The 12847-nt window shown below is 39.0% G+C and overlaps 1 protein-coding gene across 4 annotated transcripts in view; it reads left to right on the top strand.

The window, feature by feature from the left end:
• Window positions 1–12847, top strand: part of TEC (tec protein tyrosine kinase) — a 139018-nt gene that overhangs the window by 37844 nt on the left and 88327 nt on the right. The window contains exon 1 of one of the 4 annotated variants that reach the window (XM_066384407.1): window positions 1803–1878. The exons of the other annotated variants lie outside the window; for them this stretch is intronic. The gene's annotated coding sequence lies outside the window, so the exon portion shown is untranslated. Of the gene's footprint in view, window positions 1–1802; window positions 1879–12847 lie in introns of those variants that run through there. 4 annotated transcript variants of the gene reach the window in all.

Below are 12847 nucleotides of genomic sequence, written 5' to 3'. Positions count from 1 at the left end.
GCAGAGAACAATATCACAGTTGAAAAAGACCTATATAAATCTACTGTAATATATTAGTTAAACAGTTTTTAAAATAGTAAAATAACTGATTTTTAGATTAACTGAGTCCTGACTAGGATTGATTATAGAACAATATAAAAATAAAAGGTAGAGATTTGAATTTTCTTGGAAAAAGATGAGTAGCTTGATGCTGAAGACTCAGAATTTTTTAAAAAACTGGGTCATTTCTTAATTTTCAGAAACCAAAATCATTTTCTAAGGATAGGTGTCATGACCAGACTATCTGTAGGAAACAGGACCACATTCACTGGATGAAGTAATGCTCTTCTTGAGGTTCTAGAACCAACTTATCATTGGTTTTCTATTCTTTCTTCATTATAGGAAACTTCAGTTGTGGTCTAAGGTCTATCTCTGAGTTAATAGAATTTCTGTGAATTAGAGAATAGAGTATGTATTCTGGAGCCAGGTTACTTGGGTTCAAATTCTAAATTTGTTACTTGTTAGCTGTAACCTTGGACAAGTTACTTACTCTCTCTTTTCCTCATTTTCATCATCCTTAAATTGGGACAGGTAATGTTATTTCCCTCATAGGCTTTGTGAGGACTAAATGAATAGGAATTATTTATAACAGTTCCTAGCATATAATAAGTACCATTGTAAGTATCAGTGACTGTTATTCTAGGTGGGTTGCATTGTTGCCCACTTTTATTTTATTTTAATTAAGCAAGAGGAGAGAAGGCAGAGAGATAGACTCCCTCCCCAACCTGGATCCACTGGCAAGCCCCCGACTGTGGTGCTCTGCCCATCTGGGGACATTACTCTGTTGCTCAGCAACTCAGCTATTTTTAGCACTTGAGGCAGAGGCTCCACAGAGCTATCCTCAGCTCCAGGGCCCAACTCGCTCAAACCAGTGAAGCCATGGCTGCAGGACAGTGAGAGAGAGAGAGAGAGAGAGAGAGAGAGAAGGGGGAGGGAGAGGGCTAGAGAAGCAAATGACTGCTTCTCCTGTGTGCTCTGACCAGAATCAAATCTGGGCTATATACATGCTGGGCAGATTCTCTACCACTGAGCCAACTAGCCAGGGCCTATCTTTTTTGTATAATGCATTTCAGAGTTTCTGTTCTTTTTTTTTTGTTTTTGTATTTTTCTGAAGCTGGAAACGGGGAGAGACAGTCAGACAGACTCCCACATGCGCCCGACCGGGATCCACCTGGTCCGCCCACCAGGGGCGATGCTCTGCCCACCAGGGGGCAATGCTCTGCCCCTCCGGGGCGTCACTCTGCCGCAACCAAAGCCACTCTAGTGCCTGGGGCAGAGGCCAAGGAGCCATCCCCAGCGCCCGGGCCATCTTTGCTCCAATGGAGCCTTGGCTGCGGGAGGGGAAGAGAGAGACAGAGAGGAAGGAGGGGGGGTGGTGGAGAAGCAAATGGGCGCTTCTCCTATGTGCCCTGGCCGGGAATCGAACCCGGGTTCCCCGCACGCCAGGCCGACGCTCTACCGCTGAGCCAACCGGCCAGGGCCGAGTTTCTGTTCTTGTATCTGGCTTTTCCCAGATTTAGAAATTATTACAATAAGCACAAATGTTTACTCCTCCTAAGTAGGTCACTAATCTCAGGTGATTCACTCTTTTAATTGGTCACGTTTCTTGTTAACTGGTAGAAATGCATACCTTGGGGTGGGGCAATTTAGCATTCTCGGCATCTCTGAGCCTGTGTTGTTGGTACTTTTGTTGGAGACCATCTGATCTGGATGTTTTTCTCTGAATGTTGATCTGTGGGGCACACAACAGAGTGCTGGCTGTGATAAATGTGGTGTTGCTTCAGTTTTATGTTTTTATAATACCAGAGATGGATCTACCTTGAATCACATTAAAGAAATGTAAGCATTAGAGCCTTTCAATTCCACACCCTTTTCTTAGGTCCCTGAAAGATCCCCAGCAGTTTGTTTCATAATTTTTCACTTTAAAGAAGAGAGCCTTCTCTCCAAAAATGTGTAAGCGTCAGGTCGTTCAAAATCTGGATCTACTTCTGTGGAGCACTAAAGACTTTATTTGTTCTAATATATGACATTATCTACAAATTTTGCAAGTGAAATACACTCAAGCATCTCCACTGTAAAACAGCTAAAAAACAAGCATATTTATAATTGGTTTATGTTCTTCAAAGTTTTCCTTTCAATAGCTAAGTAATACATGTCTATATAATTCACTTAATTTTTTTTCTTTAATAGTTTCAGAGTTCTTTTTAAAGTTACATACTTACCTTGTTAAATGTATTTCTGAGTATTTTATGGTTGTAGTTAGTCTTGGAATAGCTATTTTTTATGATATGTTTTTTTGTAATTGGATATTGTTGATATTATAATAAAATCATATGCCAGGAACTGTTATAAATAGATTTTTATAAATCTATTTTGTAACCAATCAGTATGTTATTTCTAAACATTTCATAGAGACATAGTATTCCATTCCCAACATTACTATAAAAGGGTTATTTTTTATTAGATTTAATCTAAATTGTGAGAAGAAAATAATGAAATTAGGAGAAATAAAAGTAATCTTAACAGTAACACTTAAAAAGTTGGGATTAAGTCTTTCTTTGCTGAAAGAATTACACATTGTGTGTGTTGGACAGAGAGAGGTATTGGTGGGAAATGGTGGAGGAACATATGTAACTAATAACATTAAACTTTCTGAGTCAACTGAAATGTAAAATGTAGAAGTAGAGAAACCTAGGTTTGTAATTCATAACTGCTACTATTGGTGGGGTGGTAAGATGCAAATCCAGGCCTTGGAAGGATTCCACAGACATCACTACCCTAACTTTAGCCAAAAAACATTCTTTTTTGCTTGAATTAATTCATTAAAAAAATAGTTTAAGACTCCTCTGTGGCAGATACTGTTCTAGGCTCTGCGGACAAGAATATATCATATAAAGCAAATGTCCTGCTCATACGGAACTGACCTTCTAGAGGAGGAGGACAGATGGTGTTGTACAGATACACCAGGTATCTTCCTGCCTTGAAGAAAAGTAAAGCAGGGTCTGGGGAGCTTGCCTGGTGGTGTTTGGTTATCTTGTAGTGATCATGATCAGGACCTGAAGACCTTAGGAAGAGCAAGGCAGTTCACTTATAGGCTAGGGGAGGGTGTTCCAGCAGATAAGCCAGGAATGCAAGGCCCTGAGGGAGGCAGCAGGTACTTCTTTGCTCTAGAAACAGCAGAGGCCAAGGGGCTGAAGCGGAATGTGCTGGGATAGAGGGGAAGAGGCCTGAGACTACGGCAAAATCATACATGGATGGCTTTGTGGACCATGAAAAAGACTGGATTTTTATTTTTTAATGCGACAGGAAAATTTTGGAGGATATGAGTGGGAAGTGATAAAAGTTGACTTATATTCCTCTTATTTCCCTGCACATTGAGATACCAGGGCACAGTGGAACACGAACTAGGAGTTAGAGGGTTTAGGGCAGGGGTCCCCGAACTATGGCCCTCTGTACGCATGGGGGCCCCATTTATCCGGCCCCCGCCACACTTCCGGAAGGGGCACCTCTTTCATTGGTGGTCAGTGAGAGGAGTACTGTATTTGGTGGTGCGGCAAAGCGCACTGTTGCTCACACAGTACTACTTCCGGTGACGCGGGAAGGACGCGTCACTGCTCCGGAAGCGCGTCATATCACTTGTTAGGCTAGCAGTGACAAATATGGAACCGGACATTGACCATCTCATTAGCCAAAAGCAGGCCCATAGTTCCCATTGAAATACTGGTCAGTTTGTTGATTTAAATTTACTTGTTCTTTATTTTAAATACTTTATTTGTTCCTGTTTTGTTTTTTTTACTTTAAAATAAGATATGTGCAGTGTGCATAGGGATTTGTTCATAGTTTTTTTTATAGTCTGGCCCTCCAATGGTCTGAGGGACAGTGAACTGGCCCCCTATGTAAAAAGTTTGGGGACCCCTGGTTTAGGGTATATTCTGGCTCTGCTAGTGGGACCTTGGGAAGGTCAGTTGTCCAGTTAGTGCCTCAGTTTCCACCCTAAATGAGGGAATTAGATTATGTGACCACTAGAATCTCTCATGGTCAAATATAATTCTCAGATCTTAAAATAGTTATTAAGCATTCAGATCTATTTGCAGTGGTTGTTGGCTATGTGGAATAGAAGAGGAGAGTTGCCCCTCCCCACTCTGTGTACAGACTTTGGGCCTTTCTTGTTCTAGCTCTGGGCTTCACCCCTGCCCCTGGGTGGCCAAGTTCTCATATGTGCGTGTATGTTTGTAGTTGTGTTTCACTATTTTTTTCAACCTGCATTTCTATGATTACTAAGATGAATGAGTGTGTACTTATTTTCATTGTCTATTGGCATTTTCTCTCTGTTGAAGTGCCCATTTAGATCTTTTTCCCTTTTTTTCCTATTAGGTTTTTTTTTTATTTGTTTTTTAGAGATATAAAATAAATATTCTGAGTCAATACCCATTGTTTGTATATCTTTTGCAAAAACATGTTTGTACTTGTGACTTGACTTTTGATTTTTCTTAATGATTTTTTTATTGCAGTAAAATACGCATAACAAAATTTACCATTGTAACCATTTTAAGTGTTCATACAATTCAGTGGCATTAAGTACATGCGGTAGATTGTGCAACAGTGACCACTGTCTGGTTCTAAAACTTTTTCATCACCCCAAACAGAAACTTTAAGAATGTTCTAGGTGCACTTGAGAAGAGTGTGTATTCTGTTGCTTCTGGATGGGATGTTCTGTATATGTTGTTAAGTCAATCTTGGCTAATGTGTTGTTTAAGGCTGATGTTTCCTTACTGATTTTCTGTCTGGATGATCTGTCCAATGTAAATGGAGTATTAAAATCCCTAGTATTGTATTGATGGCTACTTCTGCCTTTAGCCCTGTTAATATTTGCTTTATATATTTAGGTGCTCCTATATTGGGTGCATAAATGTTTCCAAGAGTTATAGCCTCTTGTTGGATTGACCCCTTTATCATTATGTATGCCTGCCCTTTGTTTCTTATACCATCTTTGTTTTAAAGTCTGTTTTGTCTGACAGAAGTATAGGTACCCCAGCTTTCTTTTGATTTGCATTTGCTTTAAGTATCTTTTTCCATCCCTTCACTTTCAGTCTGTGTGTCCTTACATTTAAAGTGCATCTTTTGTAGACAGCATATAGATTTGGTCTTATTTTTTTATCCATTCAGACAGTCTATATCTTTTCATGGGAGAATTTAGTCAGTTTACATTTAAAGTAATTACTGTTTGGTATGTCTTTATTGCCAGTATGTTAATTGTTTTTGGTGTTTTATTTTATTTATTTTTAGTGAGAGGAGGGGAGATAGACTCCCATATGCACCTAGACTGGGATCCACCTGGCAACCTCATCTAGGGCTGATGCTCAGTGAAATTAAGAGCTGGTTCTTTGAAAACATAAACAAAGTTGACAAATCTGTAGCCAAGGATAAAGGAGAGTAGACACAAATAAATAAAATCAGAAATGAAAGAGAAGTTACAGCTGAGACCTCAGAAATACAAAGGATCATATGAGACTTCTGTGGACATTGATACACCAACAAACTAGACAACCTAGAATAATTGAATAAATTCCTATAAACATACAACCTGCCAAGACTGAATCATGAAAAAATAGAAAATATGAATACATTGATCATATCAGTAAGGAGATCATATTAGTAATCAAGAACCTCCCAACAAACCAAAGTCCAGGGCCAGACAGCTTCACTGTTGAATTCTACCATTCAGAGAAGAATTAATATCAATTATTCTTAAATCATCCCAAAAACAAAAGAGAAAGAAACTTTTTAAAACTCATTTTACAAGGCCAGCATTAACCTGATACCAAAAGCAGACAAGGATGTTGTAGGAAAATTGTGGCTAATAGTCCTGATGAACATAGCTGCAAGAATTTTCAACAAAATAGTATCAAAGTGAATTTAACAATACAAAGATCTTACACCATGACCAAGTGGTATTTATTTCAGGATGCAAGGATGCCTCAACATACATGTATCAGTCAGTGTAATGGGCCACATTAACAAAATAAAGGATAAAATTGTATGATGATCACAGCTAACATAATACTAAATGGTAAAAAGCTGAAAGCTTTTTTCCTCAAGATCAGGAACAATATAAAAATGTCCACTATTACCACTCTTATTCAACATAGTAGTGGAAGTGCTAGCTAGAAGAATTAGGTAAGAAAAAGAAATAAAAGGCATTCAATTAGAAGGGACAAAGTAAAATTGTCCCTGTATGCAGATGACATGGTATTATGAAAAAAAATCCCTAAAGATTCTGTCAAAAAACTTTTAGAATTAATAAACTGATTCATTTAATTTTTTGGAAATAAAATCAACACATAAAAATCAGTTGCATTCCTATTTAACAATAACAAACCTATCAGAAAGAGAAATTAAGATAACAATTCCATTTAAATAAAAATAGGAATAAATTTAACCAAGGAGTTTGAAAGACCTGTTTACTGAAAACTACAGTTATTTCATGCTTATATATTAGAAGAATTAATATTGTTAAAATGTCCATAATAACTCAAATCAATCTACAGATTCAGTGCAGCCCCTACCAAAATTTCAGTGCAATTCTTCACAGCAAGAGAACAAACAATCCTTAAATTGTACGGAACCACAAAGATCCTCACTTGCCAGAACAACCTTGAGAAAGAAGAACAAAGCTGTGCAAAAGCTTTTTAGTTTGATGTAGCCCCATTTGTTTATTTTTCCTTTGTTTCCCTTGAGATATATTAGCAAAATTATTGCTACAAGAGATGTCTGAGATTTCACTGCCTATATTTTCTTCTAGAGTTTTGTGAACCAATGTCATCCCAAAAAATTCACTTACTAATAAAAAAACAAACACAAAAAACAAGAGCAAAGCTGGAAGCTTTGTGCTCTCTTACTTCAAACTATATTACAAAGTAGTAGTAGTTAAAACTGTATGGTATTGTAATAAAAACAGACACATAGATCAATGAAACAGAGTAGAAAACTCAGAAATAAACCCATGCATATATGGGCAATTAAGTTACAACAAAAGAGCCAGGAATATACAATGGGGTAATTATTTAGGAAAAAAATATGCAATGTAGGACAGTTTCTTCAATAAGTAGTATTGGGAAAACTGGACAGCCACTTGCAATAGAATGAAGTTGGACCAGTATCTTACACCATACACAAAAATAAACTCAAAATGGATTGAAGACTTGAATGTAAGACCTGAAACCATAAAACTCCTAGAAGAAAAGATAGGCGTCAGTTCCTTGACATAGGTCGTAGTGATGATTTTTAAAATATGAACCCAAAATCAATGGCCACAAAAGCAAAAATAAACAAGTGGGACTACATTAAACTAAGAAGGCCCTGCACAACATAGGAAACCATCAGCAAAATGAAAAGGCAGCTTACTGAATGCGAGAAAATGTTTGCAAGTAATGTACATGATACAGGTTAATATCCAAAATATGTAAAGAACTCAGACAATTCAATAGTGCAAAAAAAATATCTAATTTAAAAATGGGCAGAATATTTCAATAGACATTTTCCCAAAGAATATATACAGCTCACCAACAGGTGTGTGAAAAAGTGCTGAATATCACTAATCATTGGGGAAATGCAAAGCAAAACCACAGTGAGATATCATCTCACACCTGTCAGAATGGCTTTTATAAATAAGACAAGAAATAGTAAGTGTTGGCAAGGCTGTGGAGAAAAGGGAACCCTTGTGCACTGTTGGTGGGAATATAAATTGGTTTAGTCACTATGGAAAACTATGAAGGTTCCTCAAAAATGTAAAAATAGAACTACTGTATTTTCCAGCAATTCCATTTCTGGTATTTACTCAAAGAAAATGATTTACTAACTCAGAAAGATATATGCAGCTCCATTGCATGAGTTGCCAGTCATTGCAGCATTGTTTATAATAGCCAAAGTATGGAAACAATCTAAGTATCCAATGGATAAAGAAGATGTGATATATATAATGGGATATTATTCAGCCATAAAATTGAATGAAATCTTGCCATTTGTGACGACATAGCTAGACCTCAAAGGCATTATGCTAAGTGAAATAAATCAGAGAAAGACCAATACCATATGATCTCTCTTATATGTGTAATCTTATTAAAGAAAACAAGTTTATATCTATAGAAAATAGATTGGTAAAAGAAAAGAAAGAGAAAGGAAAGGAAAGGAAAGAAAAGAAAGGAAAAGAAAAGATTGGTTGCTAAAGGTGGGGTTTGCAAATGGAAATAATGGGTAAATGGAGAATTAAATATTTTTTTAAAATTAAAAATAAAGTGATCGGGGCAAAAAAAAAAAAAAGAAATCAATGAAACTTAGAATTCATAGTTTCCCTTATTTTACAATACATTTATAAATTTACTAAAACATCTTTTGAAAGTAAAAGTGAGTTACTTTCTTCTGTACATCTTGAGATAATCCAGGATGGATTCTACATTACAGTAATGATTCCTACATTACAGTAAAACTTTCTCAGCACTGAGATTCACAAAGATTACACAAAAGAAACTTAATTAATGCTTTCTTAACATGTCAACATGTGGCTTCCATTTCTTCCATTAGTACACTGGCACTGCACTGGAAATATTTTCTGTTTTGTTTTTATTTAGAAAGAGTTTTAATTAGGTTCTTTGATAACAGTTTTTATTCCATGATTTTAAATAACTAAACTCTACACATAACATCATGCACTTTCACTTCTAGCGTGTGCCTTACCTATTTCACACAGTTGTAAAGATCTAATTAGAAAATGGTGGTGAAGACATTTTGCATCTTTGTAATAATGAGCTATCACTGTTACTTAATGTTGATTTGATTGCTACCATCTATAAATCATCTGAAAAGTCAGAAGATATTTGATCATATAAATCCAGATGGCACAAAATTATGTAATTAACACCTGAAAAAACTGCATTGGTCATTCTTCAAGACAAAAAGAAAGCAGCTGGGAGCTATCAAATAGGGTCACTAAAATGTGCAGAAGTCAAGCTGCCAGTATAAATAAATAGATATAGAGTCCTCAAGACTGGTGCAAGGGGGGCCAACAAAGAAAAACAATGGGTCTTTAAAAAAAGTCAAAGAAACCTTGCACTTATTAAGTAACCAATCCCTAGTCCCCCATCCTCTCAGCCCCTGGCAACCATTAATCTGCTTCCTGTCTCTATGGATTGCCTATTATGGACATTTCACATAAATAGGATCTACAATATGTCACCTTTTGTAGACTGGCTTCTTTCATTCAGCATAATGTTTTCATGGTTCAATCATTAGTACTTCAGTCCATTTTATAACTAAGTAATATTATATTATGTGTCTACACTACATTTTTTTTTATTAATTCATCTGTTGATGGATAGTTGGGTTGTTTCCACCTTTGGGGTATTGTGAATAGAACTGCTAGAAATATTCATGTACACATTTTTGTGGGGGCTATGTATTTTCATTTCTCTTTGCTGGGTCATGTTTTACATCTTGATGAACTGCTATATTGTTTCCCAATGGGGCTGCGACATTTTCCATTTCCATCAGGAGTGTATGAGAGTTCCAATTTCTCCACATCCTCCTTAAGACACTTGTTATTATCTCTCGTTTACTCTAGCCATCCGAGTTTATGTGACGCCGTGTCTCCTTGTGTTTTTGATTTGAGTTTTCTTTATACCTAATAACATTGAGGGTCTTTAAATGTAGTCTATTTCTTTTTTTAAAATGCATACATGCTTGTTGTCTTTGGTTAGGCAGTAAAACCTATCTCGGAGAAACTTCATCATTAAGTTGATTTTTTAAATGAAAGAGGCAGTGGTGTGGTAGTAAATGTTTAGTAACTGGAATTTGAGGGAGAAGCCCTGATTCTTTTTTCTTTTCTTTTTATGATTCTTTCGCGTTTGCCAATTTCCATGGTGTAAGTACTCTCACCATGTTCAATTTCCAGCCACCACCGTGGCACTGAAAGTGGAGCAAGGAAATGGGGCACACGATAGACTGTCATGTGAGCTGGCACGAGCTGACTCCAGCACATCAGTGAGAGGGAGGAATGGTGAAGTGAGCCTCCGCGGGGCTGCCTGGTGTTGTGCATGCTGGGCGCGGCTCAACCATGGGGGTGCCATTCCAATGTTAGTCTAAAGAAAAAAGAATATAATGTATATTGACTGTCTACTATATATTTAATCCTCACCACACTCATCTTCTGAGGCAAGTTTCACTATCTTATTTTCAAAGAAATCCAAGGCTTTGAGAATTTAATTAACTCAGTGATTCACAACTAGTGTCAAAATTGGGATTTAAATGAGGTCTTTCTTACGCCAAAGCTCCTTCCAGTTTACCAGGTGGTTCTGGAGGGCTGAGGGGATCTCTGAGGCACCACCCACTCCAGTTTGATTAATTGCTAGGGGGACTCACAGAACTCAGATTATTACTATACTCATGTCTATCATTTATTAGCGCAAAACGAGACCAAACAAAACCAGCAAAGGGCAAAGGATGTGAAGTCCAGAGGAAACCAGGCATGGGCTTGTGAGAATCCTTTCTTGATGGAGCCACATAGGATGAGCTTTTAAACCGTCCAGCAAGGAGTTGTGACAACACATGTGAAATATTGCCTACCACGAAGCCTGCTAAACTCTTGCCCAAGGTTTTTTATTGGAGACTAGTGAGTTATATAGGCACCGTCTGCCTTGCATGTACCCAAATTTCACATTCCAAAAGGAAAAGCAGATATTCAGCATAAACCACATTGTCAATACAGTCTAGGCACAATGAGGTGTTCGTATCAGTGCTGGGAATAGTGGGAACCTTCCCAAGGTCCAGGTCCCCGGCGGCTAGCCAAAGGCCAACTGGAGAAAGGCAAGCAGGCCTTTCTAAGTATAGCAGTTACAGGCCTGCTGTGTTAACTCTTTTCTGCACACCAACCAAGTGCAAAAATGGGAGAAAATTGGAAAAGAGCAGAGATCATGCCTGCTTATCATTACACCGCTGTTCCTCTCCCAGCGCCTGCACAGAACTTGATACATGGTGGGTTTCTAATAATGGCTCTCTGGGTGGTGCAGATCCTCATGGACGCGCCCGTGCGTGTCTGTGTCATCGGTAAAGCCTCTGGGCTTGAGAAGTGCTTGTGAAGTGTCTGGCTTAACCCAGCAGCTCCAAATCCCGATCCGTGGTGGCCGCTTAGCTCACACCTCTCAGGGTGGCTTCGTTACCCCGACTCTGAGTTCTCAGTGACTTTTGTCTCTTGAAAGGTCGTCGTTGGCAGCACTGAGGTCTGTTTGTGTCTTCAGTGGAAATATTGGTTCTTTTGTTCCAGTGCCGCAGACACACTGCCTCAGACTCACTTTTACATGGGTGAACTTTGACTAAAAATGGAACAGTTTTCTCCACCTGACCTCCTCTGCGTCTGGGTCACATGTGGGGGCCACCTTCTTCTGTTCTCATGGGCAGGGCGGACTGAATTGTCTGCCCAGTATCCAGCTGTCACAGGCACCTTCGGGGGGCTCTGCCCCACAGGGTCGGTTCTGGGAAAGAGCAGGCCAGGCCACCCTGAGCTGACTCAAAGCCGGCTTCCTTTCATTCTTAGTTACCAGACCAGTTAAAGAAAAGAAAAACAACTTACCACCTCTCTGACCAGTTCCCTCAGTTCTCAAGTGAACTAGAAACTGTTTTCCTGCCTATGGCTTTGCTTAATGATTTTTCCACTAATTAATGTAATAGCTAGACATGTTCTCTTTTAGAGTTAGAAAAAACAGATTTTCTTACTAAACCAAACAACACTGGTTTTGATGTCAGACAGCCAGTGTTCCAGTCCTGGGCTCTGTCACTCACTAGCTTATATGGCACTGGACAAGTGAACTTAACCACTCCATGCCTTGGTTTCTTCATCTGTGAAACGAGATATTAGTGGTCACTACTTCATAGTGTTTTTGAGGTCGTCAGTTGAGAGAATGCATCTAAAACATGCACTAAGTGAAATTAAAGCAAAATCTGCCATATAGTGAGCCTTGAAAAGTTAGTAATATTGCTGTTATTGTTAACCCTCAGTGGATAATGACCCATTCTTTCTTTTTTACTTTTCTTGCTGATTTGAGTAAGTAAAATTCCTTATCCTCTATCCCACACTCCTTTAAAACTTTATTTAAGTAACAATGAGACAGTAAAGATAAATGTTTGCAAGAAGTTTGACTGTGGTGAATGAGAACTGGTCTACCTTAAACAAGCCACATTGTGGGGCTCCCCCCCTTCCGTGACCCTCTCCCTGAGCTGAGGAGCTGCGGACTGGGTGCTTGGGCCTGGGGAAGGGGAGGATTTTCTTCCCTTTCCCCTGGAGTGTAGGCTCCTCCACAGTCTCTCTTCTGTCTGAAAGCCTCCTCCCCAAACTCCAGCCTCTCAGAACACCATGCTTCCCAGGTTCCTTTCTCTTCCTGGCTTGTCTGTGTCTCTTAGGTCTCTCTTCCTTGTTCTTACAAGGCCAACTAGAAGCGATCTCCCTGCCTCCTTGATGGCCCCTAGCCCTTCTTGTTCGTGCAGGGAATGGCTGTCACTTCTCTCCTCATGTGAATTCTGTGGCTTTCCTGCATCCTTTCCGGCTGCTTCTTCTGGTCTCCTTCAAGAGCTGGTGTTCCCCCACCTCCCCCACGGCCACAGTGTGGTGATTGCTGGAGGGGATGGAGAGGTGGGGAGTGTGTGGAGGAGGGCATAAGGGATAAATGGTGATGCACGATGATTGGACTCGAGGGAGAGGTGAACACACAATACAGTGTACAGAGATATGTTGTAGAACGAGGCACCTAAAACCTGTATAGTT

The sequence above is a fragment of the Saccopteryx leptura genome, chromosome 5 (genome assembly GCF_036850995.1).
Source record: "Saccopteryx leptura isolate mSacLep1 chromosome 5, mSacLep1_pri_phased_curated, whole genome shotgun sequence".
Lineage (NCBI taxonomy): Eukaryota > Metazoa > Chordata > Mammalia > Chiroptera > Emballonuridae > Saccopteryx > Saccopteryx leptura.
This window is presented reverse-complemented; position numbering and strand designations above follow the sequence as displayed.